The following is a 7,425-nucleotide window of genomic DNA, read 5'->3' as shown; positions in this document are numbered from 1 at the left end:
AAAGTACAATAATTGATTGCAAAAAAAAATACAAGTCTGGAAGATTGGTCCCTTGACTTCATGCCCCAATCATTACACTTCTAAGAATTTCCTCTTAAAGCAAAGTTGCTAGCACACCTCCTCCCCCAGCCCACTGCCTGGTCCAACAAGGGAGATGCCATGATCAAAATAAACATCCTTCACGTGCAGGATGTTCTTGCCGCCTCTGCCGGTCTGTTTGGTCACTAGCTATCAGCAGAGTGTAACACTCCTTAATCAGAAGGCCTGCAAGTAGACCTGACTGCTATAAACCACGTATAGGCCAATACAGGATTTCCTTGCTGTAGAAGGATGGCTTCCTGAGCAATTCATACAGCAATCTCTTGGCCAATGCTGTCCTTACCACAGACAGAAATACCCCAGCTCTATGCTGGTGAACAGTACCAGCATCAGCTGGCTCATCTCCAGCTTGTCCCATACTGTTTGAAAACCCTCAAGGGTTTTTTTTGCATAGAAACTTGTGTGAGCAGGGTGTTTATACTTACCCATTACACTGGCATTCAGGAAGCCATGCCTATATGTTTCCAGCTAAGCAATGAAACAGGAACAAAAACCCCAGCCTATCTACATTAGTGTCAGTCGGGACGCTGAGCTCCGTCTGACAAGCTGTGAGCATGGAGACTGCTGTCACATGTCCTCCAGAAAGCTGAGGTTGCCAATACGGTGAAGAAAGCCAACTACAGCGTCACGGAAGGGAAACATCTTTCAGCAAGGGGAGTGCAAGTATAAAACCATCATATGAAAGGGGAATCAGCAGTAAGTGTGAATGGAAATTCCCTTAGGTATTCCCATCAGAAATATTTCTTACCTTGAAAATGGAAACATGAAAACTCTCCAAGTCAAGATCGTAAGTCTTGTACTTGTTCTTTAAGTTCAGTATTTGATGTGATCCACATATGAACAGCACTGCTCATGGTGATGTATATCTTCCAGTGCTATATTTCAATGCTCCAGCCAACAAGCCCTGCTAACTCTCCCAGGGCAGTGGAGGAGGTTACAATGCTCTGCTGGTGCTCCCAGCACCCTGCTGGAATACACTGCCAAAAATCAATCCTGTGGCCATGCCTTACCTACTGCAGTTGAGGCTCTTATCCAAGAGCTCAGGTGGCAGGACAAGGCCCCGGCATGTCACCCTCCCCATGCAGGGCAGTCCCCAGGGCGCAGGAGCCTGCTCAGCCCTTCCCTTCCCTACCATCCCTAGGGCTCAGCAGAGCTTCTGGGTCTGAGGACACCCAAGACGGAGCCAGGTAACTCCCAGGTTTGAAAAGCATCATGTGCATCTTGCATCATGTGCTTGTGTTAAACTAGTTTAACAAAAAACAGTTTAATACGAATCTAATTAAACCTGGACATGTGTGTTCAAATGTAAATTTAATCACTGACCAAAATGGTTTAGCTTAATTAATGGTAAGTCACTTAAACATGTGTTTGCACCATAACTTGCTAAACTAATAAAAACTTATCGCATAGCTGAGCCCTAATTTGCTGATTAAAGCAGATTAATTTAAATGAGGACTGTAATAGTTTCATTATACCTGTTTGGAGTTATTGAGCCATTTGATTTATTTTAAAATCAATTTAGCAAGATTGGACCATTTTAAATAGGTCTGAATCTTTAGTGCTTGTTTGCTGGCAAAGAGAGGATGTCGGAAAGAGAATTTAACACAGGTTTCAACTTGCTATTTATTGTTCACATTATTGAAACATGCTTTTCGCTTTGCTTCCCTAGAAAGATATGCTGCTTGTCCAGCACTCCCCTTCCAAATAACTTTGCAACCAATTTGGTTGAAATTGCCCATTGGGAAGGAGAGCGGAGGTCCAAAGCGTTAATGTATGCAATTTCATACATGAAAGATCCTGTTAAGGTCCTCAGGCTGTGGTGGGACATTGGCACTGCATGGCCATCTCATTCCACTTGAGAGCAATAAAGCCAAAACCTCATCAGCTGCTCAGAGAATCACCTGGGTTTTTTTAACTTTAAAAATACAACTTTTCACAAAGCAGGTTAAAACTTCCCTCGCCTTCACCATGACATGTATAAATCCCATCTACCAGCATTTGTGAATTTATGCTGGGAGAGAGTCTCGAGTCACACAATGAAAACAGCTCCTCAGTGATACATATCATCTTAACCACTACAACAAAAATAAAAAAGCTTTTCTTTTTCATAAACCAGTGCAAGGGAGTTAGAAGAGAGACTGTGGGCTCATTCCACAGCTTTCCACTGGTTTCAGCAGCGCTGTGTCTGTGTCACTGATGGCTTTTAAAGAGGAGCAGAGCGGCAGCAGCTGCCTCCCCTCCAGTGACTCTTGTTACCAGGTCCCAGCCATGAGCCTGCCTGGCCTCCATGTCTTTCAGCTTTGGGCTTGTGTACCCCTAAGGTTGCCACAAAATTAGGGAAGGGGCTTTGTGCCTGACAAACAGCCTGCAGCAGTGAGCTGCAAAGGTGAAGCTTCGGCACGAAGCGATGAGATACAGCATGCAGAATCAAAAGCGAGCACACAACAGGGAAAAAGCTCTGTTATCGGCTTACAGCCTCAAATAATGAGATGATCCTGGCTTAGCTGACACTCCTCTTGATGAGCCTGGGCTGGATCACCCACCCAGGGAAAAGGAGGGAAAAAAACAGTGTAGGAGGAAACCTGAGTGAGGGAGGATCAGTCCAGGGAAACTGGGTTATCGGCACTTGGTAATTAGGGTGGGAAAAGCTGATGCTCTGGCTCACAGCACCCATTCTGTGGGGCTGGAGGGCAGCGGTAGCTCTAGGAAGTGTTGCCCTAGACCCTTACTTCATCCCATCAAGGACAGAGAGGAGAAAAGCTAATGGCTTAAAAGGAAAGTGGCCTGTGGAGAAGGAAAAACAACCCAAAACTGCTAAAAAGGCCTAAGTCAGTGCTGTTTCTCACCCCTGCACTCCCAGAGGGACTGTAGCAGAGGTCCTTGGGCTCAGGGAGGATTCACCCCACACCTACACAGGGAGCCTGGCAGCAATCCCCAGCTGGTAGCATCTCTGTCAGGAAGTGCCACCCCAGTGACACCAGCCCATGCAGGGTAGTGTCCTCTGCACTGCTCTGGCTCACCCGATCTGGGTGGAAAGATGCCGGGGGATGCTGTGGGCACTGCTCACCATCAGTTGAAGTTAAAACCTTGCAGCACAATGCCTTGTATAGGAGATGTCTGCACATGCAGTTGTTTAAATCATGCCTAAAAAAATCAGCCTCACTCATATAATCTTCCTCCTTCAAGGGAAATTTTTTACCTGCTCAGCTGCCCTGTGAGGGGACCAGCATTACAGCGCTGGAGCCTGAAATCCCGCCAGGAAGGCTAAACCTGATCTTCTCCCAGCATCCCTCTGCACTGATTCCTCAGGCTTCGTCCCTTTAACTAAGATTAAACATTCCACAGGTCGATGCAAAGCAACACAATTACTTCATTAGCAAGACAGCAAGTGCAGCATATACCTCTCTTTGTTTAAGGCCAGTCAGATGAGCTCATTAAGTGACAGCTATTTTTACATCCGTTGTCACAGGTTTCCTTATTATTACAGTACCGACCCCTTGAACAGATGTAGGATCATCTTTCATGTCCTACCTAATTAAATTTAAATCTATTTTTTCATTTACGATACAGAAGGCATCATATTTGCTCCCTGGAACTGTAAAGTATGAGTCATCCGTCTCAACTCACAGAGGTACAATGCAAAGCAAACCCACTGAAACAGGAACTGCACAGGCTCACCTAAGGGAGACTGAGGTCAAGCCCGAACTGCCTTTACAACAAGCAGGTTCACGGCTGCATTTTATTTCTTACTTTACCTCCAGGAACATGTTCTGTCTCCTGTTCCCTTTGCCGTCTCTGAAGTGGTACCTGCAAACAGGGGAGGAGAACAGTGAATGCAAAAGGTTGGTTTTCCTCTGTCTTGGCAGCGGTGGGGAGGGACATGTCCATGACCTGGCTGAGGTCCTGCTATTGCAAGGGAATGGATCGATCTCTGGGGGCTTTTACAGTGCTCAGAGAAACTAGCAGGAGGTTTTGCAGGTGGGACACAAGGCCACCTTCCAGAGGAGTAAGGAGGATGCTGAGACGTCCTCCCTGGCTGTACCTGACCTCCACTGACATGAGGCCTGTTTGGCTCCCTGCAGACAGCTTCCCATCGGCATCAGGCTCATGCTGCAGTGCCCAAAACCACTACCTTCCCTAACAGCAGGGTCACCAGTGCCTCTGGGATCTTTATGTCTGGGTACTCTCTGAATGGAAAAGAAGGAGGGCATAAATGTTGGAGAAAGCATGGAGCAGTGAAAGACCACATGTGTTAAAGTGAAACGGACTCAGACACCTTTGCAGCATCACGTTAGGGACCATGGATGTGGCACTCCAGAATGGAGATGTCACCAGCCACCCTCGCAATAATTTGCTGGTCCTCATGGTAGCAGAAAAAACAGATATCCACGGTGGCCGAAGAATGAAAAGCTTGAAGTGAAAAATAAAAAGGACCATTTACCCACCCAAAACCAAGACTTCTGCTCAGATTGCAGCTCTTTAAATGACACAACATTGTCCTCATATGAATGCGTTATTCCCCTCCCATCTTGCTGCTGTCTGCTGCCACAGCGTGACAAATGACAGAGGCTCAGGGAGAGATGCCTTGGGCTGAACAAATTTCAAGCTCTCTCTGAGCGCACTTTGATATTGAAAGTTACACACTTGAAATTTCCATACCTTTTGCTCCTCTGTGGTTACAGGTTTTCAGGGATCTGATCTGACAGGAGCTTTAACAACTCATCTCTGCAGGAAGGCTTTTAGTCATTTAAGAAGTATGAAATACCAAGAGTTGCATCTGAACTCACTAAGAGATTTCTGTTCACATAATTTCGGCACCAGGCTTTGGCTCTAGAATAAATAATATATCCTCCTTCTAGATCAGTTTTTTTAATCAGGTTTATGAGCTATAAGCCTAGGAAATATATTTTAAATATCACTCCTAAACATATTAGAATACAATTAATTACTCATGATGATTGAATGCTTCATTGGATTTATTTCCCTTGTTTAAATCTTTCATAGACTTTTGGACATTTATCTAACCTGAAGCCCTTCACTAAATACTTTAAATGGGCAATTTTGAACGAGTAGGCTTCTTGGACACCATTTGCCTCCAATATCCTCTGTCATTTTTAGTTTGTGCTGTGCATACAGCTGCATATATGCTCCAGCACTGATATAGCTTCCTGATTAGATGACTAAATAAATAATAACATAAGATATATCGAAGGCAGGTATTTGTACAAAAGATAGGTATCTCCCAAACAGCCAGCCCACAAGTCCATTTACAACCTGCTCATTGATCAAAGAAAGGAAAGGGGGAATAAAAAAAAGAGTACAAACAAATATAACATAGTTTTAGTGGCCATCTTCATCCATCACCAAAGGGAAGCGATCCAGGTCAAAATATACCTGAACAGGGCACGGCGGTCCAGTATGTGGAAGCTCAATGGCAGCCAGGTTGTCCTCTCCAGGCTTCCAGCCACGTTGTGGGTCATCATAACAGCATGAAACCACCTCTCCACTGCTTCAGAGAAACCCAGCTCCTGCTCAGTGGTGTGAACACACTGTTTGTCCCCAGCTCACCAAGAAGGGCTGGAAGGCTTTGAGTCCAGGAAAGGCACAAATATGCCTGTGCACTCTCTGCATCCCAGGAGAGCCAGCAGAGAGCATCCAGCAGACTCGAAGGCTAGCAAAATGGTGTTTCCAGCTCTCCTAAATGTAAATGGCTCCATCTACAGCCACGTTCCAGCCACCACCTATCTACTCATCGCCTACCCAGGCATAGTGAACTCGACACCTGAACGCAGCTCATTGTTGGTGATTGCAAGCAGGGCCGTAGCAGCTCTCCTCTCTGTGAACACCCTCTTTGTATAAAAGGCACATTGCCCATCCCTCAGCCCAACAGAGGTAGTATTAATAGAGGCACACCCTGATGTGCATTTGCATAGATACTTTCACCCATCCATCCATCAAAATCAATTGTTGTGATAATATTTGCACTTGTAATTTGTTACCTTCAGCACAAGAGTGCGATTTTTTTCTGTAACCCCCTGAAGCAGAGCAGTGCTGGATAAGGGGCACAGCTGGACTCGCCCAATGACCTAATGTTTTGAATCAGCAGCACCTTATAAGATGATTTTAGAAGCCAAGGAAAGCAAAGCCCACAGAAAAATCAGAGCCTGCTTACGCCCTGCAAAGCAAAGAAAAACGAAACACACAAACTCCATTTAAGAAGTTTCTTGATTTAAGGCAAATACAGATGGGTGGTGGCTACAACTTCTGAAACTTCGCAGCGTGCAAGTCTAAATGAAGGGGAGAGAAGCAGGGGCACAGGACCAGCTCCAGAAACTGAACGGACTCGGATCCATTTTGGATTCTTTATCCTTAACAATAACCAAAAGAAGGCAAGACAGCTGCTGAATCAAGTCCATGATGGTGTGTTGTAGCAATTTCAGATTGTTGACTGTTTACATGAGAAGCAGATTAATATCCTGGTATGTGGGAGAGCTCAGGAATGAGTACGTGTTGCCTAAGATGAACAGGGTGAACGTTGAGTAAGAACAGCATTTAGCATAATAATTGCCAGATGCAGTAAGATCTATCAGTGATTTTATAATGTGGGTGAATATCCTCTAGGAAATCTCCTCTGTAAACTTCTCCTCTTGCTATGTTTTCATACCTAACACAGGCAGCTTATGTACTTAATTTGTTATGTTAGTTTCTCTTTGTTGTGACAGTAAGACTTCATAAGTTAAATGTTTGGGGTTTTGGTTTGGTTTGGTTTTTTTTCCAGTAAATCAGAAAGACAGATGTATTAGAGAGTTCTGCTGATTATTCTTAACTCACTACAGCTCAGCCTGGAATAAGTACTCAGTACCAGGTGACATATGGAGGGTATATTATAACACCTCTTCTGAAAACAAAGGCTGTATCAGTATCACATGTATTTTGGTAAATGCAGGGAGGATTAAAAAGAGGGGAAAATATAACCATAGATTTTCTTGTTAATAAGAAAGTCACTGAAAACAAGACACAGTGCTTTTATCACTGTGAGTGGTAAAAGAGTTATTTCTGTTCGAATACCAAGTCTATGGAGAATGATGAGTCAATTGGAAAGAAATATTGAAGTAACAGGTCACTCTACAGGTCACTTCAAAGCAATAGCCTCAAGTAAGCATTTTATCCCAACACTTCTGCAACATCATATCCAAGCAATGTAGGCCCACGGCTGTTCCAAGCTATGAGTTGCCAGTGACGCAAGCTGGAGACCAGGCCATACTTGGCCTGCTCCATTTGGGACTTTTTCACGGATTAGGCAGCAATCCACAGGAAGGCTCACGG

The sequence above is a fragment of the Phalacrocorax aristotelis genome, chromosome 10 (genome assembly GCF_949628215.1).
Source record: "Phalacrocorax aristotelis chromosome 10, bGulAri2.1, whole genome shotgun sequence".
Lineage (NCBI taxonomy): Eukaryota > Metazoa > Chordata > Aves > Suliformes > Phalacrocoracidae > Phalacrocorax > Phalacrocorax aristotelis.
This window is presented reverse-complemented; position numbering follows the sequence as displayed.